The sequence below is a fragment of the Equus caballus genome, chromosome 28 (assembly GCF_041296265.1).
Source record: "Equus caballus isolate H_3958 breed thoroughbred chromosome 28, TB-T2T, whole genome shotgun sequence".
NCBI classification, from domain to species: domain Eukaryota; kingdom Metazoa; phylum Chordata; class Mammalia; order Perissodactyla; family Equidae; genus Equus; species Equus caballus.
In genome coordinates, this window is record NC_091711.1 from 21,653,265 (window position 1) to 21,680,752 (window position 27,488).

A 27,488-nucleotide genomic window follows, 5' to 3' on the forward strand; every position below is an offset into this window, starting at 1 on the left:
AGAAAGAAGACTGCTGTTACACAATGTGGACAGGGGGAGATATATGTGGCACCCAGGCAACATACTGAGGCATCTCTTGGCACGTTCTTGCCTAATTTTTAGGGTAAATGGTTGTGGCAGCAGCCACAACCTGAGAAGCGTGCAGTGATCAGGGGCATGGACTCCTCAGAGACCAGCGGAAGTGCTAGCTGTGAGTGAGGAATCAGATAGCAGAGGGGAGATGGGCACTAGCTGCAAGGGTAAGGACTTTTTCTTCTAAGTTTTCCCAGCAAAGAGGACCAGCAGAATCCCAGAGGACGTTAAAAGAGTGGACTCAGGCAGCGCACAGTGTGGACTATAGAGCTCACTATGCTGTGTCACCCAGCTCTTTCTTTCAGGATCAAAGCTTCCATTTTCTCTGCTACTGAGAGTGCTGCTGGCTGACAGCCTCAATTTTAGCATTTTCTGAGAATTGCCCTTGAATGAAGAGAGCGCCCTTTCTCGACATCATGCTCCCTCTCTGAGGTCCATGATATGCATCCGTTGAGACTGTCTCCATCCATAACTGGTTGATGCACATTTATAAACACCTGACTCCTGTCCCCAGCTTCAGAACTCCTCATGGGGAGTTTGCTATGACTGTATCATAGCCCAGTTTCTCCTATGCCCAATTTTGTCTCTTCCCTTCCCCCGCAGCTTTTAATCCTGAGACAACTTCTTTATAAATTACTGCACGATAATGTCCGTGTCAAAGTCTGTTTCCTGGGGAAGCTGACCTGGAACAGATAGAACACACGTGTAAAGCTGTTTGGAAATACAGAGGTCAGTGGTTAACAGTTCAATTTCTTCATTGGGTTATATCTTTTAATAGAAGTTTGAAATTATAGCCATAAAAGTCTTATACAGTTTTGATCTGTTCAAATCTTAAATCTTTATAGTGCTTGTTATTTTGAGTGGGACCCTATTTTATTGTAAGATCAAATATAATATCAGAGTATTTATTTGTTGTAGACAAGAAACCTACTAAATTTTATGTTGATTTTTGTGTCCTGCACATATGCTAAATTGTTTAGTTATGATAATTTGTTGATAATTTTGAGTTTCCTACACAGGTAATAAGTACAATATCTGCGAATAATGATAGTTTAATCTCCTTTTGTCTCCATTCTCATCACCATTATTTTAACTCATGTCTTAAAGAATTGACTAAGACCCATTACCTTTTTGAACAATAGTAGTGTTCTGATCTTTTCTCCCTATGAAGAGGAATCCATTTAATATGTCTCTACCAATAGTAATAGTGGTAATAATAATAATAAAAAGAAAAGTGTTAAATGCTTATAGAACACTACCTTTATGAAGCTAGGAAAATTTCCTTCTATTCTGACAATTTTATTTTTTATCATAATTGAATATAAACTATTTTTCTACATATAGTGAGATAATTGTCTGCTTTTTCTCCTGTAGTTTATTGCAGTAGTAATGTTAAACTCTCCTTTTTTGTCCTGGGATGAATTATATTTTATCATACTGTACTTTTTAAAAGCGTATTGTTGGATTCAGTTAGTTAAATTTTATTTAAATATTTTGCATTTCTGTTATGAATAAAATGGTCCTATAATTTTCTTTTTTTCTTTTCTTGTGCTGATTTTTTCATGGTATTAATGATTTTCTGAACTTCTAAAATAAATCAGACAACTTTCACTCTTTTTATTTTCTGGAAGAAATGTGTTGCAGACATAGATTGTCTCTTAAAGTTTTGGAATAACTGCTTCATAAAAACATCTGTGACACAATATTTCAGGGAGACAATATTGATTACCAGTGCCATTTTGAATGGTCATTGATTTATTTGAATTTTCTATTTTTCTTGTACAAATTTGGCAGTTTGTGTTTTTTCGTACTATTACCTATTCCATTGAAATTTTAAAATGTGTTAGATTATAGTTGTCTGCAATGTTATCATATAAAATGTAAAAATATATGTCTATGTTAACTAAAAATCTTCATTTTTTCTGTCACATTTTCTCTTTAATAGATTCATTTCCTCTTTTTGCCTATTGTATTAGTGTTAACAAAGAACTAGATTTCAGTTTTGTTAATCGTTTCTATTGTTCTTTTATTCTCTATTTCATTATTTTCTGCTCTTGAATATTTTCTTAGTCTTCAATTTTGTTTCATCTTTATGATCTCTCTTTTTTGCTTTGAAGGGTTTGACATTTCTTGATTATGTATAAAATCTGTATGGTCATATTTTTTCCTTCTGTTCTTAGTCATTTAAAATTTTTTTTTCTATAAATTTTGCACAGATCATACTTTTTCTTCATTCCTTATTTATCTTTTGACTCAGTGGATTTTATATCTGAGAATTTTTTCAAAAAAAATCTTGAAAGAGAATATGTAATAATAGGAATACACTCTCCTTACCCCTTCAACTTGTTTTGAGGGAAATATTTGGATATTTTTCTCAAAACGCACACTTGGAAAATTGATGTTGAGAGTTTACCATTCTACCAGTTGTTTAACTCTGGATATTAGCATAGGGCCAGGATCTTGGGCAGCCATACACTGGATGGCAATTTTCATTCACTATAATTTTTGTTTTAACCCTAAACCAAGTGTGAGTTTGTGAATTTAATGTTCTTTACCCAATCCCTTTACTTGCAGCCATCATCTCACCAAATTTGACGAGGCCAGAAGTCCAAGATGGGTTTCACTGGGCTGAAATCAAGGTGTTAGCAGGACCATGTTCTCCCCAGAGGCTGTAGGATAGAATCTGTTTCTTTGCCTTTTCCAGCTTCTAAAGGCCACCCACATTCCTTGGCTTCTGGCACCCATCCCTCCAGCAATCGTATCACCCTTTTGAACTCTGCTTCTGACATCACCTCTCCTTATCTTCCTCTGCTTCCTTTACCACATCACTTTCTCTCTGTCTCTGTCTCTCCTGCCGCCCTCTTATAAGAACCCTCATGATTACTGGGCCCGCAAGGATAATCCAGGATAATCTGCCCATCTCAAGATTCTTAACTTTAATTACATTTGCAAAATTCCTTTTGCCATTTAGGCTAACAACATACTCGTAGGTTCTGGGGATTAGGACCTGGATGCCTTTGGGAGCCATTATTCAATCTACCATAATATCAAAATTGAGAGATCGAAATTTGGAGAAAATGTCAAATGACATTAATATTATAAAATATTTAATAATTTAGTTAATGTTTTCACACTTCACTTGTAAAAACTGTTGTGAGTTAAGCAGGACATACATATGATCCTCACTTAAGAATTACTTTGAGGTTCAAAGAGGTTAAATGAATTTTTCGAAGTTGCACAGTTATTAGTGAAGGTAGCTGTGAGGTCTAGATCCTACCGCCTGATGCCATCTCGGTCTTGAGATCTCTTATCCTCTGAGTTGGAAGCCATCTTTTCTTCCTAAATTTCCCTATAGCACTTCAACTGAAATTTTCTAGAAGGGGTAATTGCATCCTATCTTGTATAAAAGAAGATCTTATTATTTTTTTAATAAGCTTCTTGAAAAAAAGAAGCATATTTTACTGTCTTTGCTTTCCCCTAAACAAATTAACAGTGTGACGGACGGTGTTCTGTGTCAGCGTGGCTAGGCTATCATCCACCATTTTGAATCAAACACTAATCGACTTATTTCTGTAAAGGTATTTTATAGATGCGATTAAAGTCCATAATCAGTTGATGTTAGGTAAGAAAAGGGAGATTATTTTAAATAATATGAGTAGTCCTGAGTCAATCAGTTGAAAGGCTGTAAGAGTAGCAGAGATTTCCCTGAAGAAGAAATTCCACCTGTGGATAGCAGCTTCATCAGCTGCTGAAGAAGCCCAGCCTGCCATTTAGATTTCAGACTTGCCTTGCCAGCTCACACAACTGCATAAGCCATTTTCTTGCAATAAATCTCTTGATAGATCTCCTACTGGATCTGATTCTCTTTTTGAACCTTGACTGATATGCAATAGGTAACCTGCATATTCTACGTCCTCTATTCATGTTTGTTGATCCAAAATAAATCTGAAGATTTTGGTATTATTTGATCCTATATATTGAAATTAAATTGAAAGAACTCAAGTAACTCCAAAAGACTATATAACGAGTTACCATTTCAAAAAGATTAGACCTTTTGACATGGTTTTAAAGATCTTAAACTTATTTGTTTAATCAAAATCTACAATAAGATTGTATTTGTTTTGAATATGAGTCAGTGTTTTATCGTTGAAGACAACAATTTTGCTTTCTGCATAGCTACCAGCATTCCAGGAGTTGCTATAATCATTGCAATATCTAAGTACTCATCCATTCGTTCCACAAACAGATATTTATTGTCTATGTTCTAAAACTATGAAACTACAACAGTGAACAGACAGGCGGGGATCCTGCCCCATGCCCCCCACCCCTGCATTGTGTTTACGCCAGTGGGGATATCGAAATAAATAGGCAGGTAATTTCCTGATTCCTTCAAAGTTGGTCAAAGAGAGCCAAGATTTCTTGCTGAGTACAACATTCCACTTCCTTGGAATTCATGGCTGAACACTGAAAGGACCTCCAATTTTTTTAATTGTTCTTTTCTGATGGGAGAGAGATAGAAGCTGATAAGAAAAGTCACTTTTCTTGTTTTCACCTTCACTATGGAAGAAATGCCCTGTTAGCTGCCAAGAAAAGAGGAAGTCAAAAGAAGATGGAAGACCTCTGCACACCAGGTCAGGAAATTCCTGGAATACCAGGCTGTTTCCAATAACAGTAGGCCATTGCTTTTATCAGCCTGTTTTGTTGAAATGCAATAAGTACTGATTACACCACAAGCACTAAATGCCAAGCAATGCTCATAAATCTTGGTAGGAACATGGGCTGCAGGACTCAGGTCTCACATTTTTTTTGCCTTAGTACTGAGTGAAAAAGAAAGATTTTTGAATCAGGGTCTACTTCCACCCACAAGAAGATATTCCCTCATTCTATACTTGCCCGATTCCTGTTGGCTCCCAGCAGCCATTTCCCCACCACTGTCTTCCACATTCTGTTTATTCCTCCACTTATTTCTGTGTTCATATGTTCTTATATACAGTTTCATTTCTTTATAAGAGTATAACAATATCCTCTGAATGTCTCTGCTCCTTTAATAATATATCTCATAACCTACTTTATTTGTATTAGGCTTGCGATGTTTTAATGAGTTAAAAATTCATAATTCCTCTAAGGAATGAAACAGAAGCTCAGAGAAGTCAGTTTTTCGATCAAATGACCCTGAACAAAGGAGGACCCTCCTAGGAAAAGTTGGATACTATTTTGAAAGGATTTCTTTACGAGATTTTCAAATAGTTTTTTTCACCATCATTTTTTCTTTAATCCTTACTGAGTGACTCAGAATTAGACTATTTTCAACATACATAATTATGTTATCTGTGGCAATTTGCAGTAAAAATCAGCAAAAATGTTCTTGCTCTCAAAATGGGATCTTTGAGTGGCTTTTCATACTGCGTGTCTTACAAAGAAAGTTGTCCTAAACTTTTTTCCATACTCCTTGGAATTTTCATTTAAGACTCTTCTGGGCCATGGGACTCAGCCTTTCCATTACTAATCCTTAAAGGCAGCTCAGTAATCTTCCCCTACCCCCAGGACAGGAAGCAGGCAGTTGAGCAGTTTTGTGACCAAGACTATGAAACACTGACCGACTTAATTAGCCATGGCATGGAAAAATAAGAGTGGGGGACTAGCTGTGTCCCTGCAGTAGACATTCATGAGTTTCTGCCTTTTATTTTAAAAAAGTTAAAGCAGAGGACTCTAAATGTCCTTTTGGCTAAATTAATAACCCAGCAGATCTGCTGAGCTACCTAGTTTAGGTAACAAAGAGGACCTTGGGGAAGACAAACTATCTTGTTGACCAAATTTTTTCTCTTCTTATGAGTAAAACCAGAACGCAAACTGCCATTCTTAACTCGAATGTTAAACTTCCACCCTTGCTTCCAAGAAATATCCTTGATTCTTTGTGATAGAAATTTTATTTTACCTTTCAGGATATCTGTAGAGGAATATTCACAAAAGGAACTGTATTATTATTGACCACTAACCGGTAATAATTTAGAAACAGCTTCTGTCAAACCAACAAGACTCAGTCAAGATGACAGGCCTGAGAGAAGGGCGGCGTTAAAAGATCACAGTCAGAAAAATAGTGGCCATTTCCATCCACAGGCTGAGGCTTGACTCCACCCCTTTAGGAATTTGCAGTCTGCAAGGAAGCAGATTTATAACAAGAAAACGCAAATAAGCCATGAAAAATACACTAAATTTTGTTGCTTTTTAAATTATAAAAGTATTCCATATTTATGATAAAAAATCCAAACTGCACATAAAGATATAGAGTTAGAAGGAAAAGTCCTCCATTCCTTCACTATTTCTCACGTCACTACAGTAACCACTGTTGCAGTTACTTGCATGTATTTCTATAAAATTTGTGTGCATACATGAACACAATGTTTATGGATTTTTTCCTCAAAGGTATCATAATATATGTAGTATTCCACAACTTACACTTTTCAATTGGCAATATATTTTGAACGCCTTTCCATGTAAATACATACAGATCTACCATTTTCTTCTCAAAGCCTGCATTGTAGTCCATTGTCTCTCATTAATGAATAATCATGCTAACAATTGTATTAGCATTCATTTTAATTTGTAGATAATTTTTACAAGATGTGGGTTTGAGAAGAAGCAAAATACTGAAGGGACAGAAACACAGGAAAACTTGTTATTGAAAACTAAAATAGAGGTGTATTTTATACTTGGGGGGTGGGCTCATTCTAACAAGGGAATTTGAAGGAAGACAGAAAGGAGGCATAATTTGAGACAGAACTAGAAGAATGAGTAAGATATTGCCATTAAAGAAATGGGAGGAAAAAATCATTTCAGCCATGAGCCAAAACATAGGAGGTCAATAATGGAGGGCAGGCTTGGTGTAACTATTTGATAAGGAGTGTGTGCAGAGGGGTGGGAATGGAGGATAATTAGTGAGCAAAGTTGTAGAAGATAAAGTTAGAAATATAGATTTTAGAGGATAAGATTAAAAATATAGACTGGGTTCAGATAGTGGAAATCTGTAATACTGAGCTTGGGAGTTTGAAATTTAGGCTACAGACGGGTGGTTTTCAGTAGGGGATGACTTTGCCCCCCAGAGGGTATTTGGCAATATTGGAAAACATTTGCATTATAACTATGTGGGTGTGATGCTACTGGTATCTAATGGGTAGAGGCCAAGGATGCTGCTGAACAGCCTGCTAAGCAAAGGAAAGCCCCGTCCCCAAAATAAAGACTTACTAGGCCCCAAAATGTCAGTAACGTCAAAGATGAGAAATCCAAGTAAGACCCAAACTTGTTAAATTTTGCACCTCACCAGTAAACAAAAATATGTTAAGTATGCAAATATATATATATCACTATATAAAGTTAAATTAATTATTTTAAATAATTTTATTATTTCATTATACTTATTAGTCATATATGATCCATTTTTTCTTTCCCTCAAATATTATTACATTACATCATTAAATATTAACTATATTATTTAGGATGAGAACAATATGAATGAATTTGCTTCATTGTTAAAAAAATCTCAGTTTAACCCTATGCCACGTATCAACCCAAAAGTCTGGTTTTCCGTTTAATTTGCATTTATTGGTTTTAACCCACTGCTGAAGCTGAAAATAACACCACACAAAGTAATGAAGATAGAAACGGAAAAAATGTACCATTTTCAATTCTTATTAAATCACGATATTCATTTTTAAATCCTATCCATCAATGTTTTAGAGGCTTTTGTAAAATTGAGTAGTTGTATTCTTATTCTATTAACAAGTAGTTCTAAGCTAACACAATTTTGAATTTGGAAGGCATTTTAACACATTTAGAAAATCCCTTTTCCACTTTTTAAAGTTTGAAAATAGGAGAGTTTTCTTTTTTAAGGAATGACATCACATAAGAGCAAATATATTTCCAAATATCCATTTTCAAAATGCCTTCAACATAGCATTTCTTCTTCTGAACGGCCATAACTTTCTCACTCATTGTTAGTTCATCATTTTACCTTAGGGGGATGGATTAAATGTATGTATTCCTTCAACATCTGCTGGGCAACATACTTCTGAAAACCACTCATCATTGCAGAATGGAGTAGTATATTTGGAAACTAGTCTTCTTTTTTAAAAGAAAACTGGATATATCTTCTTTAAATTTCATACCACTTTCAAATACTCTGCATGAAATAGCCAACAAACCTTTACATAGTATGCATAATTAGCACAGCCCCTTTAGTCTCATTACAAAGTGTTTTGAAGATTCTACTGTTGGTCATTGAAAAAAGAAAGGCTCATGCTACATAAACCAATATGCTCTGCCATGTGCTGAGGTCAGTGAAGGCATGCAGAGGTCACATGGACTCTATCACATGGTCTCTCGGGATAGTGTTGGGATATTGTGAATAATGGAATTTAATATTAGTAATGTTTAATATTTCTGAGTGTTTTTAGACAAGAATAAATAGACACTCTAATAGTTTCTTTCAGAACTCAATTAATGGTCTTGTGCATCCTCTTCTATGGGAGACGCCTCAAACAGGAGACTGAAAGTCATCTAAGGTTTCTGAGATGAGGGGGCTGATATGGTTAGACTAGTGCTTTAGGCAGTTCAGGTAAGTGGTAGTCTGTTAGTCAACACATGTTTATCAAGGCCATGTTTATCAAGGCCATGTTTAGGATGAATTTTAGGGAAGACAGAATAAGGCAGGAACCTGGTTAGGAGGTTCAGAAGATGGCATAGTCTAGAGAGATTGAGGAACAAAACCAAGATGAGGGTTTTAATTTGACAGGCTTTATGGAGATTGAATCAATAATTAGGTGACAATAAGAGTAAAATGAGTAGGGAGGGTTAGAAAGAGAGACAGAGACAGAGATAAGGCCAGAGAAAGAGACAATTAAACATCTTGGAGGGAAACAATGCTTTCAATGGAAATAGGAAATGTAAGATAAGGACCAGGGTTTTGCTATATTTGGAGCAGGAAGAGATGGTGACCTTGTTAACCTTTGACAGCTTTGTCACTAGTGGTCTTTATTCCTGTGATAGCAAAGAACCTCTCACTTCAATTTGGATTTCAAATTGGTATTGTGGCAGTATACTTTGCCTGGGTAAATAAACAGTGCAGAAACTGAATGCTTACCAACACATTCTAGTTGTTCTCTATTAATCATTATTGTACAACTTTATAGCTGATGACATCAATTAATTTTTTTTGTTTGTTTGTTTTGTTTTGTTTTTGTTTTTTTATTAATGTTATGATAGATTACAACCTTGTGAGATTTCAGTTGTACATTTTTGTTAGTCATGTTGTGGGTACACCACTTGCCCCTTTGTCCTGGTAACCACCGATCAGATCTCCTTGTCAGTATATTAACTTCCACCTATGAGTGGAGTCATATAGAGTTCGTCTTTCTCTGACTGGCTTATTTTGCTTAACATAATACCCTCAAGGTCCATCCACGTTGCTGTGAATGGGCCAATTTTGTCTTTTTTTTATGGCTGAGTAGTATTCCATTGTGTATATATACCATATCTTCTTTATCCAATCATCAGTTTCTGGGCATGTAGGTTGGTTCCACATCTTGGCTATTGTAAATAATTCTGCGATGAACATAGGGGTGCAAGGGACTCTTGGGATTTCTGATTTCAGGTTCTTAGGATAGATACCCAGTAATGGGATGGCTGGGTCATAGGGTATTTCTATTTTCAACTTTTTGAGAAATCTCCATACTGTTTTCTATAGTGGCTGTACCAGTTTGCATTCCCACCAACAGTGTATGAGGGTTCCTTTTTCTCCACAACCTCTCCAAAATTTGTCACTCTTGGTTTTGGATGTTTTTGCCAATCTAACGGGGGTAAGGTGATATCTTAGTGTAGTTTTGATTTGCATTTCCCTGATGATTAGCGATGATGAACATCTTTTCATGTGTCTATTGGCCATATTCATATCTTCTTTTGAGAAATGTCTGTTCATGTCCTCTGCCCATTTTTTGATCGGGTTGTTTGTTTTTTTGTTGTTAAGCCGTGTGAGTTCTTTGTATATTATGGAGATTAACCCTTTGTCGGATAAGTGGCTTGTAAATATTTTTTCCCAATTAGTGAGCTGTTTTTTTGTTTCAATCCTGTTTTCCCTTGCCTTAAAGAAGCTCTTTAGTCTGATGAAGTCCCATTTGTTTATTCTTTCTATTGTTTCCCTCAACTGAGGGGTTATAGTGTCCGAAAAGATTCTTTTGAAACTGATGTCAAAGAGTGTACTGCCTATATTCTCTTCCAGAAGACTTATTGTTTCAGGCCTAATCTTTAGGTCTTTGATCCATTTTGAGTTTATTTTGGTGTGTGGTGAAAAAGAATGGTCAATTAATTTTCAATCTTTTGCATGTGGCTGTCCAGTTTTCCCAGCACCATTTGTTGAAGAGACTTTCTTTTCTCCATTGTAGGCCCTCTGCTCCTTTGTCGAAGATTAGCTGTCCATAGATGTGTGGTTTTATCTCTGGGCTTTCAATTCTGTTCCATTGATCTGTGGACCTGTTTTTGTACCAGTACCATGCTGTTTTGATCACTGTAGCTTTGTAGTATGTTTTGAAATCGGGGATTGTGATTCCGCTGCTTTGTTTTTCTTGCTCAGGATTGCTTTAGCAATTCACGGTCTTTTGTTGCCCCATATGAATTTTAGGATTCTTTGTTCAATTTCTGTGAAGAATGTTCTGGGGATTCTGATTGGGATAGCATTGAATCTGTAGATTGCTTTAGGTAGTATGGACATTCTAACTATGTTTATTCTTCCAATCCATGTGCGTGGAATGTCTTTCCATCTCTTTATGTCGTCGTCAATTTCTTTCAAGAAAGTCTTGTAGTTTTCATTGTATAGATCCTTCACTTCCTTGGTTAAGTTTATCCCAAGGTATTTTATTCTTTTCATTGCGGTTGTGAATGGGATTGAGTTCTTGAGTTCTTTTTCTGTTAGTTCATTGTTAGTGTATAGAAATGCTACTGATTTATGTATGTTGATTTTATACGCTGCTACTTTGCTGTAATTGTTGATTATTTCTAATAGTTTTTCTATGAATTCTTTGGGGTTTTCTATATATAAGCTCATGTCGTCTGCAAACAGCGAGAGTTTTATTCTTCATTGCCTATTTGGATTACTTTTATTTCTTTTTCCTGCCAAATTGCTCTGGCCAACACCTCCAGTACTATGTTGAATAGGAGTGGTGAAAGTGGGCACCCTTGTCTTGTTCCTGTCCTCAGAGGGATGGCTTTCAGTTTTTGTCCATTGAGTATGATGTTGGCTGTGGGTCTGTCATATAGGCCTTTATTATGTTGAGGTACTTTCCTTCTATACCCATTTTATTGAGGGTTTTTATCATAAATGGGTGTTGGATCTTGTCGAATGCTTTCTCTGCATCTATTGAGATGATCATGTGGTTTTTGTTTTTCATTTTGTTGATGTAGTGTATCACGTTGATTGACTTGCGGATGTTGAACCATCCCTGTGTCCCTGGTATAAATCCCACTTGATCCTGGTGTATAATCTTTTTGATGTATTGCTGTATTCGGTTTGCCAGAATTTTGTTGAGGATTTTTGCATCTATGTTCATCAGTGATATCGGCCTGTAGTTCTCCTTCTTTGTGTTGTCCTTATCAGGTTTGGGGATCAGAGTGATGTTGGCTTCATAGAATGTGTTAGGGAGTACGCCATCTTCCTCAATTTTCTGGAATAGTTTGAGAAGAAAGGTATTAAGTCTTCTTTGAATGTTTGGTAGAATTCTCCAGAGAAGCCGTCTGGTCCTGGACTCTTATTTTTGGGGAGGTTTTTGATTACCGTTTCTATTTCCTTACTTGTGATTGGCCTATTCAGATTCTCCATTTCTTCCTGATTCAGTTTGGGGAGATTGTAGGAGTCTAGGAATTTGTCCATTTCTTCCAGGTTGTTCAATTTGTTGGCATATAGTTTTTCATAGTATTCTCTTATGATCCCTTGTATTTCATTGGTATCTGTTGTGATTTCTCCTCTCTCATTCCTAATTTTATTTATTTGAGATTTCTCTATTCTTTTCTTGGTGAGTCTGGCTAAAGGTTTGTCGATTTTGTTAATTTTTTCGAAGAACCAACTCTTTGTTTCATTGATCCTTTCTATTGTCTTTTTTGTTTCAATATCGTTTATTTCTGCTCTTATTTTTATTATTTCCCTCCTTCTACTGACTCTGGGCTTTATTCTTCTTTTTCTAGTTCTGTTAGGTGTTGTTTGAGGTTGCTTATGTGAGCTTTTTCTTGTTTAGTGAGGTGAGCCTGTATTGCGATGCATTTCCCTCTTAGGACTGCTTTTGCTGCATCCCAAATGATTTGGTATGTCGTGTTCTCATTTTCATTTGTCTCCAGATAATATTTGATTTCTTCTTTAATTTCTTTAATGATCCATTGTTTGTTCAGAAGCGTGTTGTTTAGTCTCCACATTTTTGCACCTTTCTCTGCTTTTTTCTTGTAGTTGATTTCTAGTTTCATAGCATTATGATCAGAAAAGATGCTTGATATTATTTCAACTCTCTTGTATTTATTGATGTTTGCTTTGTTTCCCAAAATATGGTCAATCCTTGAGAATGTTCCATGTGCACTTGAGAAGAATGTGTAACCTGCTGTTTTTGGATGAAGTGTTCTATATATATATCTATTAAGTTCATCTGGTCTAATTTTTCATTTAATTCTATTATTTCCTTGTTGATTTTCTGTCTGGATGTTCTGTCCATTGGTGTTAATGGTGTGTTGAGGTCCCCTACTATTATTGTATTGTTGTTGATGTCTTCTTTTAGTTCTATTAAGAGTTGCTTTACAAATTTTGGTGCTCCAGTGTTGGGTGCGTATATTTTTATAAGTGTTATGTCTTCTTGGTGGAGAGTCCCTTTTATCATTATATACTGTCCCTCTTTGTCTTTCTTTATCTGTTTTGCTTTGAAGTCTACCTTGTCTGATATTAGCATAGCGATGCCTGCTTTCTTTTGTTCATTATTAGCTTGGAGTATTGTTCTCCATCCCTTCACTCTGAGTCTGCGTTTGTCTTTGGAGCTGAGGTGTGTTTCCTGGAGGCAGCATATTGTTGGGTCTTGTTCTTTGATCCATCCTGCCACTATGTGTCTTTTGACTGGGGAGTTGAATCCATTTACATTTAGAGTGATTATTGAGATGTGGGGGCCTACCACTCCCATTTTATGTCTTGTTTTCCAGTTTTCTTCAGTTTCCTTTGTTTCTCGTCCCATGGTTTAATCTGTTCTGCTGTAGAGCTGCTACTCTCTGTTGTTGTCCTTCTACTTATCTCCTCTGCTCTTGGTTTTGTAGTCCCTTTCCTTTTGTGGATTTTTCAGGAATGAGGGTTTTCCTGAGGATTTCCTGAAGAGGAGGTTTTGTGGCAATGAACTCCCTTAATTTTTGTTTATCTGGGAAAGTTTTTATTTCTCCATCATATTTGAAGGATATTTTCACTGGGTAGAGAATTCTCGGCTGTAGGTTTTTGTCCTTCAGATTTTTGAATATATCATTCCACTCTCTTCTAGCCTGTAAAGTTTCTGCTGAGAAATCTGCTGATAGCCTGATGGGGGTTCCTTTGTAGGTTAGTTTCTTTTGCCTGGCTGTCCTTAGTATTTTCTCCTTGTCGTTGACTTTTGCTAGCTTCACTACTATATGCCGTGGGGTTGGTCTTCTTGCATTGATAAAGTTTGGAGATCTATTGGCTTCTGTCACCTGAAGATCCATCTCGCTCACCAGATTTGGGAAGTTCTCGGCCATTATTTCTTTGAATAGTCTTTCTGACCCTTTCTCCTTCTCTTCTCCCTCTGGTATACCTATAATCCTTACATTGCATCTCCTAATTGTGTCTGATAATTCTCGGAGAGTTTCTTCATTTCTTTTTAGTCTTACTTCTCTCTCCTCCTCTGCCTGCAGCATTTCTATATTCCCATCTTCCAAATTGCTAATTCTTTCCTCCATATTATCTGCCCTACTGTTCAGTGCATCTAGATTTTTCTTAATCTCCTCTATTGTGTTCTTCATTTCCAGTATTTCTGTTTGGTTCTTCTTTTTTTTTTTTTTTTAAAGATTTTATTTTTTCCTTTTTCTCCCCAAAGACCCCCAGTACATAGTTGTATATTCTATGTTGTGGATCCTTCTAGTTGTGGCATGTGGGACGCTGCCTCAGCGTGGTCTGATGAGCAGTGCCATGTCCGTGCCCAGGATTCGAACTAACGAAACACTGGGCCTCCTGCAGCGGAGCGCGTGAACTTAACCACTCGGCCACGGGGCCAGCCCCTGTTTGGTTCTTCTTTATTGTATCAAACTCTTTTGTGACATAGCTCCTGAACTCATTGAGTTGTCTATCTGAATTCTCTCTTAACTCATTGAGTATTTTAATGATGGCTGTTTTGAAGTCATCGTCATTTAGGTTATATATCTCATTTTCTTTGGGATTGTTTTCTGTGTATTTGTTATTTTCCTTCTGTTCTGGAGATTTGATGTATTTTTTCATATTGCTTGATGTTGTTGATTTGTGCCTCCGCATAGAGATAGAGTTTAGTTGCTCCTTCCACTTGTTTCTGCTGGTGTGGTGGGGGAGCAGCTGTTTATACTGCACCAACCAGGAACCCTATCCTCAGTTGCTAACTGGGCCTGGGCCCCCTCCTCATAGTCACAGTGGTCCTTTGGATTCCCTCTTCTGCCATGGGGGCCATCACAGGGGGGCTTCAGGCTGCTGGTGCCTACTGTTGCAGCCCACCTAGACGTGCTCCCTCCTTGGGGTCTGCAACGGTGTTATGGGCTTTTCCAGCGGCCAAGGGTAGGATCACTTATATTTGCCACTCCGTCACTGTCGGCACCCACAAAATCTCACTTGTCCACTATGGGTCACAGCAGAGCTATTGGCATCTTCTACAGTCTGTGGTTAGCTCACCTAGCTATGCTACTTTTGTCCCTGGGTCTTCCAGCCTTGTGGCTGCCGGATGGGTGCTCTCTACTAGTGCTGTGCTGAGGTTTTCCCTGAGGCTGCTGTGAGCCTGTAGGGTTTCCCCTAGGCTATGGAGCTGGGTCGCTGGAACTCCACCCAGCCCCAGTCCTGTTCCCCAAGAACTCGGGGAGCCCTTTGCCCTGTCGTGGGGATAGTCGGAGATCCTGATTTCAGTGGTAGCTAGTCAGCTGCTGCCCTGCCTGATATTCTCCTCTCCGGGACCCTCGCAGTGTTGTGGATGCTGGGTGTGGCCCCTCAGCTAATAGCAGACAGAGAGTTTTGTCTGCTGCCCAGGCAGAACTCTGGAGCTTCCCCTCTGCACCGCAGAGCCGGCCTCTGGAGCTCCCCCCAGCCCCAGTCCTCTCTGAGATCTCTGGCAATCCCTAGCCCCACGGGGTGGGCAACGGCAGCTGAGGGTCACCTCACCCTCTGGGATTCTCTCCGGGACTTTCCTGGAGTTGTGAATGCTGGTCATAGCCCCTCCGCTAATGGCAGACAGAGAGTTTTGTCTGCTGCCCGGGCGGAACTCTGGAGCTTCCCCTCCAGGACACGGAGCCGGCCTCTGGAGCTTCACCCAGCCCCAGTCCTCTCTGAGATCTCCGGCAATCCCTTTCCCCACCGTGCAGGCAGTGATTCTCTCTGGGACCCTCCGGGCGCCATGAACACTAGGCGGGATCTCCCTGCCAATGGCGGGGCGAGACTCTCCCTGTGGGCTCAGGTGTGTAACTCTAGAGTTTCCCTCTGCGTTTAGGAGTAATTGCGGGGGGTTTAGGTAGGGTTCTGGTCACCTGTTTCCACTGTCGCTCCTCTGGTGTGTGCTCGCTCCTGCCCTAGGTGTGTGTTGATCTTCTGAGGGCGTCCGTTGGAAGAAAGCCACTTGCAGGTACTAGGCTGTTCGGTCGGGGTCGGAGAGTTTTCACCTATCTCCACATCCTCCCGGAGGGAAGTCCGTCTGCCTTCCCATGTATAGTCGCGTGGGTCTCTCAGACGTCCTGAGATGCTGTCTGGATATCCTTTGTTAAGCGATGAGTGTCCAAATAATTGTAGACTTGAAGGGGGAGAGACAAAGAGGACTACTCATGGCGCCATCTTGGATCCTCTCTCCGACATAAATTAATTTTGTAGAAAAGTTTCGAAAGTCTTTCAAGAGAAAAGAACAGATATTTTATCCTAATAATAATACTGATTGTCTTAGATCTGTATCCTTCTTTATAACTAATAGGATAAATATTAACTCTAATTTCTACTGTCATCATGTCTCTTAGTAGATGATGCATATTGTAAACTATCCCACACAAAGAGAATGTACACTAGCATTTCGTTAAAGCTCAGCTACAATGAAACTTTGTGGGAAATTATGTTCTCTGAGACCTCCCTTGCCTCAAACCATGCTATAATACAGTTTTCTAAAAATACTGCCTTGACCCAGTTTTGAGGACCTGGAGGGGGTCCAGTTAATTCCCCTTCTTGAGCAGCTGATGAAGTCCATATTCCCAACCACCTCCCTTATTAGGCTCTCATACTCTGAGTTACTATACAACCACACTAATTGCCCAGGACCTGGTACCAGATAACCAAGGACAGCCCCAGTGCTCCAGAGCCCTCTGAAGTTATTCAAATTAGCCAATCCTAAACCTGCTTGCTTTGCATCTCCCTTTCCTTTCCTTCCTCCTTTTGTTTTGTGACCAACCCACATCCTTCGATGGAGTGGCCCTGTGTGGAATGCTGTGCTCTCCCCAGGGAATTGAAAAACTCTTTTCTGTTTCTCTCTCTGGATCTGCACCTGATCTCATCATATCTCACTCAAGAGCTCCAGGAAACAGAACTGTCTTTTATCTCTCTAATTCTCATTTCTAGCACCATTCCTGGCATATAATAAGTGCTTCATAAAAAGTAATGCAAATCTTTGAAATACAGCATTGGCGAAATTAATGGACAAAGCTTTAAGTAAAATAGTAGCACAACGCTATTCTCTGGTCCTTATGGCATAACTAATTCCCCTACTGATGACATTGAACACTATTTTAGACAAATCCATAAGAAATATCAACCTATTATGTTACTTTTTGAGTAAACAATGGACATCCACTTGAGAACCATAGTATTATACTACCTCCCTCATTAGAGTGAAGATTTAGTTGGAAGTGTTCCATTTATAAAATGAAACAAATTACCCCACCTCTTTTATCCAGTCATTCTCTTTTGCTGGGTGGTGTAGATAGCATGGAGCTTTGCCTGGATCTCCTTTCAGTGGTGAGGCATCCATTCTCTCAGCAGCCTGGAATGTTGGTTACGGACAGTTCACAGCTGAGACTGTCTCTGGGAACTGCCCTCAGCCTAAAGGAACTGGCTTACATAAGGTGGTATCCATGCCCCTGAGCAGTCTGCATCCAGCGATTGTTCAGTATAGAAACTAGGGGGGTGACTACAAAGACCCACCCCCCCCTTGTGTCCTTGTAAAACATCTCTGAAGTGTGAGGACCAAATGGCAGATCGACGTCTCCCTCTGCTTAATCCTGCTCTCCTTGCTTCCTCACAGCTATTGTTTCTGAGTCCTCTGCAGTGACTTCTATATGCATGTCTGTCTCGGAGTCTCAATATTTGTTTCCCAGGGAAGCCAACCTAAGACATCACTTTTGAAATAAAGAGATGCACAATTAGTTTTAAATGTGAAAGAAACACTTAAAAACTGCTTGACCCAATGTATTGATTGACTTGACACTTTTGTGGAAGACTAGACTTTGTAATCTATATTGATAAATAATAGACATTCTTGAGCATTATAAGGAAGTTTATTCCCCTCTTTCCCTTTCCCATATTCCCCAATTTTGTTGACATCTTATAAAAGTTATTTAGAATACTTTGATACCTTCTCAAGAGAAAAACTGTTTTATTCTAGTTACTTTTCACAGTGATAGACTTTTAAAAATTTACCGAATCTTCTTTTGAAAAAGATGCAGAAACATTATTTAATCTATATGAAATAGTCAAAATAACTGACAATGCACTTGATCCGTTATAAATAAATAAATAAATAGCCCACTATGTTTATAAGGGTTTGGAATCTAAGGGTACTGAATGAAAAAAAAAATTCCAGAAATATTTTTAGCTCTCAAGAAGAGCTACATATTACTATGTAGTTATTTTAATAATATTATCTAATGCTGTTCCAGTTTCCTTGTGACTATTTTAATCATCCTTAGCATCATTTCCTATGGCAGATCTCATACACTTACGGATTCTTTTTCATCTGTTCCAATTCAGCTCCTCCTTACTTCTAAGGCTCACAAAGTTAGTGTGATCAGCTATAATGCATCTGCCAAAAAAAAAAAAAAAATTTTAGAGAGTGATTGTGGGTAAACTGAGACTCATCGGCATCAAAGAGACGTTTTTCTCATCTATCTCTGTTCTTACTTAACATGACCACAGAATTATGGAGAAATGATCAAGAAAATATGGTCATGGGAGGGGGAAGAAGTCCTTGATTTTTCCTTCTAATAAGAGATAGTTACCTTTGGAAAGAACATTCTAGAGTATCGAAGATAAAATAAGCAGGTGAAAAAGAAAGAAGTAAAATGGCATCGGTCTATTTTGAGAACTGAGGTAGTTCAAATTCATTAGTCTTTAATAAGCGCGTTTATTTGCTTACAGTAAAGCAGCTAAGCTAGTGTTTTGCCTTTCTGACAGAGAACAGACTAGTCAGGATATTAAGTCACCCTGGTTTGAAGTCAGATCTCTTGGTTTGATTAGAAAACATTTTATGAAAAATAAATGCACAAATGAACTCAGAGATGAAAGTTTGGCAGATTCAAAAACTGTTAACTCACCTGGCGGAAACGCATTGTGGATCGTTTCATTTCTGCCTTCTACCTTGGCTGTGCTTTAGGGCTTACAAAATAGGTGACATTTTGAACTTGTTAAGTTTTAAATCTCAAGAAAGCAGCCAGACTTCTGACTTTTGACCTAAAGGCAGGACAAGTTGTTAACTACTATAATCAAGCAGTTGTCAATCATTCTCCTTGAAATCCCTGCTTCCTTGTGACGGGGTCCTCTGTAGTCATGTCAGCTATTACTCTATGAAGCCTGGCTCAGGATGGACAGGCATGTCTTCATTCCTTGGTTCTGCCTGTATCTTCAGCTGATTTTCTTCTAGTGGAAATTTCAGTGTAGTCACATAGTGTAGTGGGTAAGACTTAGGACTTTGGGGTTGGATCTGGGTTTAAAGCCCACCCCTTTACTGCAACCTTGAGCAAGTGTGTTAACTTGTCTAAACTTGAGTTCCTTTCTCCAAAATGGAAGTAATTATGCCATCTTCCTTATAGTACTGTTGTGAGGATTCCCAGGGGAAAATTATATAACACGTTTGGCTCAGTGTCTGGCATGGGATTCTCAACCTGTTTTGAATCCGGCCAAGAAAGAGGAGTATTATCTAGCAGTGGACTCAGTAACCTCACATTTGATGTCTTGGCTGAGAAAATCAAGTAAATAAAAAAGGAATAAACATAGAGGTCAAAATAGCACCTATGATAATTATAGGGGCCAGGCTGGAAGGCATATGTGAAAGCCAAATAAACTTTCTAACCAAACTCAGAATGAGGCTGACTTATCTGTCCAGCCTCAGGCAGCACCCACATGCCCTCAGCAGGGTGCTCCTGTGCCCTGTGCCTGCAACTCACACCCCAGAGAAAGAGTGGGGAGCTGGGCACGTCAGTCTTCCTCTCAAATTTACGATCTCAAAAGTGACTCCCTCTTCCCAGGTGTAGAGTGAGAAAGAGAGAGAGAGAGACCCAAAGTTATATTTATTCAGCTAGCTTCACAGGAAGAAAGCATCAGACATCGAAAGGAACATTGTGGAATAAGTGCTCAATAAATGATAATTATCATTATGAACTGACAAGGATATATTCCTTTCTTTACTTGGCCCAACACATGAAAAACGTGGGAATTATTTGATCTACCATCTTTTTTTCTAATGTGAATATAATGATATTGTTAATAGAAATCAAAACTAAGTTTAAAAATATATATACAGAAAAAAAAGAACTGAGGAAAATTAAAGGAAATAAATCTAATCCAATATACCCAAAATGCATGTAATGTAGGATTGAGAAGTCTTTGCATTGTTACAGCTGGAATAATAAATTGTAGACATATGAAGAAAGGACAAGGGCAGTTAAAAAATATTTTTAACCTCTAAAAAATTTATCTAGAGAAATTACAATCTGATAGGAAATGTAGACCCTGAAATGTAGTATATTTTCATTTGCCGTATGTAAACTTCATTCGTGAATGTAATATTGCTTGATGCTGTGAATATTTCTATTTGGTTCCCAACATACAGCCTAGGAGGTGAACTGCATATGTGCTAGTTTGCAACATTCTTGTATATTCCCTTCTCACTATTCTCTGCTTCCTATGTATCGTGTTGACCCCCCTATTCCTCACTGTCTCTGCCTATGTAAAGAATACATGGTAATGGGAAGGGAATTTTAAAGTATTTTAAATTTTTGTTTCTACAACAGAGATAGTAGTCTCTAAGAGCCAAGGACACATGTGAAACAGAGAAACTATCAAATATCAGCCGATAAATAGGTAAGGATGTTCTTAAACTAAAGGCAATTAAAATTTAACTCATTAGAGACTCATGGGATGCAAGAAGAGCATATACGAATACATAATTTGGAGAATTATAAGCATTTATCATTAATTTCACCAAATTTTAAAAAATGTTGATGAATGATAAGACACTATATTCTATTAAGTTGCATATATGGCTCATCTCCAAGAGATGGGCCATCTCAAGGACAGAAGATTCCATCTTTTGCTCTTTTGCATTCCCAGTGCCTTGCATAGTCCCTGCCACATGACAGTTTCCCAAATGTTTGTTGAATGAATATTTGCTGGAGATAATAGGCATTGGTTAAATAAATAACCACAAGTTGAGAATATCAGTCCCAATAGGGAGGCTTTTTCTAATTAACTAATGGCTATTTATTCATTAGACATTATGCATATATGATAGCATATGTGTCTGAATATTCAAGCAATCTTTCTTTTAACACTATTTTTATGCCTACCAGAGTCCTGTGCTTATGACACATCAGGTTTGAAACCTCAGAAAAGCACATTCATAATTTTTTGTCATCAATTTTCAAGATAGCCCTCTGGCTTTCACTCAAATTCAGATAATTTGGAGGAGGAAAGATCTGAGAAACCTGTCAAACATAATTATAGAGCGCAGCAGTCCTCCCGGTAATGGGATTGGCTCAGCGGTTATTTTTGAAACACGCCTGCACTAATATACGGTGCTTGAGTTCTTCAAGTACCTTAAGATATTTGCTTTTTATGAACATGGGTGAAATTTTTCCACTGATGTTTTATATTAGATGAGCACAAAGTTACTGACTGAAAGCCAGAAAAATGTGAGATTCTAATTATGATCCAAAGACACTGCACATGCATTTAAATGAATACTGTAACCCTTTCTGTATTGCTCACTCCAGTTTTCCCAAGGTCCCCCAGAGAAATAGTGCTGGTATCAGAGCCACGTTTTGCCAACTCCTTTCAAAGTGAGAGAAAGATTCAGTTGCAATTCATGATTATTTTACGATGTGTTCACTAATGTTTCAGGGTCGCGTCATGATGATTTCATGATGTTATATCATTGTTTCCAGTTCCAACTTGAGTATTTATTGTCTGACACTTAAATTCCAGGACATCCCATAACATAAACGTCTTTTGCGAGAACAACATGTACAAAACAGTCCACATTGGATGAGGCTACACATTTGGAACATAGTTTTATATTTTTTTCCTTTTAAAATTTCTGATTTCTCCCTTTCCTTCCCTTGGTTTTATGTTGTGTTAGCACAAGTTACAGTCATGGGGTTCAAAGACAGCTTGCCTCCTGACAGGATCATGGCTAATTCATTTAAGGGTGAGATTTGCTGGTGTTATTTTTAAATACCTTTAAGACCCTCAGGATGGAGTTTATCATTATATTTTCCAATCAGGAAAGCTGTTTCACATTGGCAATATTATCTCATATGCCATTCTTTTCACTTCCATATGGCCTGGAAAATTTCAGAGAGTGCTAGACTTTCTACCTAATAGAACATTCATGGCTCCCAGAATGCTGCTGCCTTTTTTTCTCTGTGGAGCTTATCCTTTTTTAAATTTGAAAACAGCTTCATTCATACAAATAGCATATTATTAGAATTTGGGGAGTGTTAGGGGGAAGCGTTTCATCATTCTAGGAACAAGTGAGGGAAGGGCTCTCCCTTGTTTTATGTTAATGCTGTGGTCAAGTTATAAAGACATACACAGAAGAAGAAAGCTAGAGAATTTTAAAATCAGCAATTGCGAGGAAATTTTGGTAATATGTCTCAAAGGTGAGCTAATGGTTTCATAGGTAGAGGAGGTCATAATGGGGAAACATAGGTTTGCAGGCTGGTGAAATATCTCCCGACTGAGCATTAGCTCTGTAATTCATCCTGGTGTGGGAGTTTCTCACGTTACTCAGCCCTTGAGATTAAGGCACTGACGATTTCTGATAAACATACATGAATCATGGAAGGGACACATATCAAGTAATTATGAGTCATTAATACCACTTTCTTATCTTTCTTTATCGGATTAGCTGGTCAGTCTGCAGAGAAAGAGCAAAGCACATAGACAATTTTCCTTAAGGAGGAAAGACATTCACAGCATGGCTGAATAGTCAGTTCTTAAGCTCTTTCCATTGTGACATAGTTAATGGCTAATGTCCAAAAGCAAAGCACTCTCCTGTGTGCACAACTACAATTACATGCAGTTCCCTTCATCTTAGCAACAATTCTATCCCTTCCTTGGAAAGGTGGTGGAATGTAGTGTTTCTAATCCAGGCTCTGGAATTAGATGGTTAGGCTCAAACTTTCTAGCTGTGAGTCCTTGGGTAAATCATTTAAACTCTGTAGGTGGCAGATTCCTTATTGGTAAACTAGGCATAGTAATTGCACCTTCCTGGTGCATTTATCAAGAGAATTAAATGAGTTAATCCATGTAACACACAATGCATGATTCAGTAAACCCTCAACCAATAGTTGCTATTATTATTATCACCATATTAATACCATGGAAGAGTGCAAATTGGAATGTAGGTCAGGGAGATTAATATTATGTTCATGCCATATTGGTATAACACAGTGTCAGCTATAAAATGCAATTGCTTTATAAGTAGCAAATGTGGTGCCAGCATTTAGCAGAAGTAAAGTCTAGCGTGAAATCAACTTTCGGTGCCCTCAGCATCACTGGGTTTTGTGTTGGAACTTCTGAATGAGAATTCTCACTCCTAAAATGCTCTTTCATTTTAAATTTTGGTGTTGGGTATAATATGTTTATATTCATGACATGAGGTCTCTTATAAAAAAGATAACGCAAAAGGAATGTCTTGCCCTCCTCTGACAAGTCTGTCTCCTCAGCTTGGGGGCAAATTTTGTTTTGGGTTTGAGGAAAGAGGAGCTGTGAGTTCTTGTATTTGCCCACTTTGATGATGTCCCCATGTGAAAGAGTGATAGGAGACTTCAGCCTATATTGCTGCTGTATCCCTCAACCTTTACATCCACAAACGTTCACTCCAAAATTTTCCAAAATAATAACAACATTTAAAACAAGGAAGACTGTTCAAACACTGAGTTATCTGTGAGACTCAGCCAAGTTACACCAGCTGCACTGGCTTGGTTCCTACATCTGGGCTCCAAGGCGGGTAACAAAAAAAAAATCTCCATGAACAGTATTTTAAGAATTTTGGCAACGCGCAAGACAGGAGAATTAAAAAGGATTCTTTGCTGAAAACAGACTTGGTGGAAAACAATTCTGTTTGCTCGCCACAATTCAGCAAGCAATCTAATGGCCAGCCATCAGAATACAAACATGCGCAGGCTGTAACTAAAGTCACTGTGTCCCACTAGCAAAGGCCGGTGGGCACAGCAGCTGAGTCCCGGGAATGAGAAGCAGCAGTGGACTCAACAACAGCACAAAGCATAAAATGGATTCCCCATAATACTATTTTTTAACCTAGTGGGTGACATTTCCCAACAGCCGGTATGACGTAGGATGTGTGTGTGCCTGCAGGGAAGACTTAGCTTGTTTTTTCCAGATTTTCTTGTCCCTTCCTTTAAATCATTAAGTATGACTGGTTAGTTTCTTCCCTTGCTTCTCTATGGAGTTTTATTTCTTCTTAAATTATTGCATTGATTTTGTAGAAAAAGGCAAAGGAGGAAGAGTGTAGCAGAGTTATGTTTTTTCTCATAAAGAAAAACCTTTCTCTTTAGAAGCAGACGAAGAGTTATAGGATTTTAAATTAATTGGTGAAATTTAAATATTGAAGAGAAGGAGGATGGTAAAACAGTCTGAGGAAGATCTCAATATAGTAATTTAATTGTTTTAATCAGAAAGGACACATATGCATTATTATTTCTAAATAATTATTAAATTCTCATTTTAATATGGTGCTGTATTGCTCTATTTCAAGAACTAATTCAATAGACATTGACGTTGCCATCAAGAAGTTTATAATCTAAAAGATATCAAATAACAGAAAATAGACAAAGCAGAATGCCCTGTTCAGGCGTGGTTCAGTGTATTCAAAACATTTAGAAAACATGGAACAATGAAATTTAGATATTAGGGCGCAAGTCGTCTGAGGCGAGAACTGTTTGAATCCCACGTAGATGGAAAAGGCCTGTGGGAGAACATGAGGAGGGAAAGGTCTTTCTGGCTCACAAAGACACATGTGATTAAGGACCTATCAAAAGGGAGTGAATTACTTTCCAGTTGATAAAAATGCTGGAGCTTTATCTAGGAGGAGCCTGGTGATGTAGATAAAGACGTGATAGGTTGTGGACAGGGTGACTTCACTAAGCGCTCTCTCTCATCAGCCCAATGGTACCATGAGGAGAGAAGTAAAAGCTCCAAAGTAGCTTTTTTACAAGGTGTTTTATAAAGGTTATGCAACGGGGTTATGTAACAGTGGCAAACAAGAAACCACAAATCGGGAATCCGGTCTTGGTTCCAGGTGACATAGCTTAAGTGAAACTTTATTATGATATTAATGAAGATGTTCAAATGCTAACATTTCCCCCACTTACTGTTCCCAGATTAGAGGGGAATGAAAAGCAGCAAACCCACAGTTCTGGGCTTCTGTGACCTAGCACACTCCTTACTATGTGAAGGCTGCTTTGACTAGTGAACTTAAGGTGTACCATGAGGAGGAGAAGGAGAGGCAAGAGAAACTGCAATCACTACACCATCCTGTCTCCTTGATCAACAAATATCCTTTGTGTTACTTGTTGCAATCGTGGGAGTAACATGAGATCAAAGAACGATTCTTCTAATCTGAGATGTATAAATAGCATCTCAGATCAAAGGAATGTGTTTAATGCTATCTATAGGCATGAATAGTATCTCAGACTGGAGGAATAATTCTTTCATTCATTTGTTCATTTTCATCTCATTCATTCATGCCAGTCCTCAAACCTGGAACTGGCCTTTGAGGTCTGGCCTATCTCAAAATATTACAGGGTCTTCTGGTGAGGTCAGGAATTTGTTTTCTCAGTTGAAAATAATAGGGGTCATTCAAGCAGCCATTCTAATCCTTCCTCTTCCAAGATCATTTTTTAGGCCAATCAGAAAGTGTCTTTTGCTGGTCTGCTATTTGAACCTATTTCTTTCTTGGCAAAATAAACACCCTGTTGTTTATTCCATCATTCATTGTTGTGTAACAAACCAACCTGGTCTTAATGGCATTAAACAACAATTATTGTTATCACTCACAGTTCTGGGGGTTGTCTAGGCCCAGGCTCGTGGTTCTCACTCAGACTCTCCCATTTGGTTGTAGTCAGACAGTAGCTGGGACTGGACTCAGTTTGAAGGCTTCCTCTCTTGCATATCTGGCACCTGGGCTGGAAACAGTTGGGGTTCCTCAGGCATCTCTCTCTCTTTGGGTGCTCTCCATGTGGTCTCTCCATCATGGCAGCTGTAGGGTAGCTATGGCAAGTCAGTGCTCAAGGATATGAGTCCTGAGAGAGAGAGAGCCAGGCAGCAGCTGTATTATTTTCTTTGACCTTGTCTTGAAGGTCAAACATTAATACTTCCTCAGCAATCTATTTGTTACAAGCAAATAACTAAGGTCAATCCATATTTAAAGGGAGGAGAATTAGACTCCACCTCTTGAAAGAGGAATGTCAAAGAATTTATGACCATTTGTTAAAACCTCTACAGTCTGCACCAGTCTGCTCCTGCTCTACTGTCCCTTCATAGAGACACTAATTCTTTCTTTAATTCACTACTGTAATTTCTTCATCTCCATTACAAACGTTTCATTAAGCATCTAATTATGTAAATATCCTAGGATGTTTAAGTCACAGTTCAGGGAGAAATGCATAGGTACCACTTCTACCTTTTAGAAGTGCACATCTATGGCAGACAACACAAAATAAAGCACTGATCAAGGCCAATATTCAACATTCAACAAGTATTATTGAGGATCTATTATATTTTGCACACAGTTCTAAGCTCTAGGAATAAAACTCATGTTCTACATTCTGTACAGTCAGGATCTAATCTGTATGATGACCATAAAGAAGCAGTTTAATTAAGAGGTATGCACCATTCTACTGAAAACACCTTCCTTGAGCTCTCTAGCGATTTCTATCGTGTCAAATCCAATGATACTCAATGGCCGTATCTGCACCCACTTCTTAGTTCGCCTCACAACAATCAGTACTTGACACTGTTAACCTTCTTGATACACTTTGTTCTACTGATTTCTGAATCACGACTCTCTTGATTATTGTCTTCACAACCTTCTCTTATTTCCTTCGCTGCCTCCTTTTTCTCTTAATGTGGAGTGTTGCAGGGCTCAGTTCTGGATCCTCCTCTCTTCTCTCTCTACTTGCCATCCCATGGCTTTTAGTGTTAAATCTATAGGCAAATGTCTCTCAGACTTATCTTTCTGACCCTAGCTGTCCCATGAGCTCCTTAGTCATCTCTCCAGCTGCCTGCTGGACAAACATAACAGGCCAAGGTTAGCAGGTCCAAAACTGAACTTTTGATTTCCCCAAATACTCCAAACTCACTCTTTTCTAGTATTCCCCATATGAATTAATGAGGCCACCATGAACCCTTCATGCAATAAGCCTAGAAGTCATTCTTGATGACTCTCTTTTCTCTTAGTCACCCTATAAAATCCATTAGCTAGTTCTGCTGGTACTAGAGTAAAATATCTCATGATACGGGCCCACCTCGTGGCCGAGTGGTTAAGTTCAGTTGCTCTGCTTTGCAGCCCAGGGTATCGCCAGTTCGGGTCCTGGGCCCAAATATGGCATGTCTCATTAAGCCATGCTGAGGTGGCATCCCACATAACACAGCCAGAAGGACCTAAAACTAGGATATA

At 38.4% G+C, this 27,488-nt stretch overlaps 1 long non-coding RNA gene across 2 annotated transcripts in view; it reads left to right on the forward strand.

The window, feature by feature from the left end:
- LOC111771089 (uncharacterized) overlaps positions 1–27,488 on the forward strand; it is a 124,303-nt gene that overhangs the window by 10,347 nt on the left and 86,468 nt on the right. Inside the window, exon 5 of one of the 2 annotated variants that reach the window (XR_011433505.1) lies at positions 676–1,605. This is a non-coding gene — a long non-coding RNA (uncharacterized lncRNA). Of the gene's footprint in view, positions 1–675; positions 1,606–27,488 lie in introns of those variants that run through there. The other variant, XR_011433506.1, reaches the window with a different exon arrangement.